The sequence below is a fragment of the Nanorana parkeri genome, unplaced genomic scaffold (assembly GCF_000935625.1).
Source record: "Nanorana parkeri isolate BGI_ZX_2015 unplaced genomic scaffold, ASM93562v1 scaffold2889, whole genome shotgun sequence".
NCBI lineage: Eukaryota > Metazoa > Chordata > Amphibia > Anura > Dicroglossidae > Nanorana > Nanorana parkeri.
The window spans coordinates 64056-64644 of NW_017309157.1; the positions used below are offsets into that span (position 1 = coordinate 64056).

The following is a 589-nucleotide window of genomic DNA, read 5'->3' on the forward strand; positions in this document are numbered from 1 at the left end:
CCCCCCCCCATTGGAAGTTGGGTCATTTTCAGTCAGGAGTGTGGTGGGATTCTCTACATGACTCCATTTAGAGTGGTGAGTAACTGGCTGAGGGAGAAGTTAACACCAGAATCTTGGCTATCCTGCCTTGGGAAACAGTTGCCAAGTTGATGCCGCTAGCACCTAAGGAACCAAATGTCTGAGTTGCTGTGGGCAGAGATTTGGGGTGTCCTGGTTGTTCCCCCAACCTCCTTCTCCCCACTAACTTCTGCAAATTGTTGTAAAAGGGACCGGTGCCCGAGTCATTCACCCTAGAGAGAGCCAGCCCCGGGGTGGATGTGCCTAGACAACCAAGTACATGGCCTGGGACATCCCGGTGTGACCTGTTTTGCCGTCTGAAGGTTTGCCGTGACCTCGGGATACAGAGTATTAATAATCGGAATTGGGAACTAACAGAAAATGGATCTTTCTGGGTTTTTTCACCTTTTGTAAAAAAATATGGAAGAAATGATCAGAATTCTTTCCTGGAGCAATTCTATAAACCGGCAACTCTCCAGGATCTCCGATGACCAAGTATCGGCTTTGGAGTTTCTGTGGAATTCTTGTTGGA

At 48.2% G+C, this 589-nt stretch overlaps 1 protein-coding gene across 1 annotated transcript in view; it reads right to left on the minus strand.

The window, feature by feature from the left end:
• Window positions 1-589, minus strand: part of ALPL (alkaline phosphatase, liver/bone/kidney) — a 19022-nt gene that overhangs the window by 7757 nt on the left and 10676 nt on the right. The gene's annotated exons all lie outside the window — the stretch shown is intronic.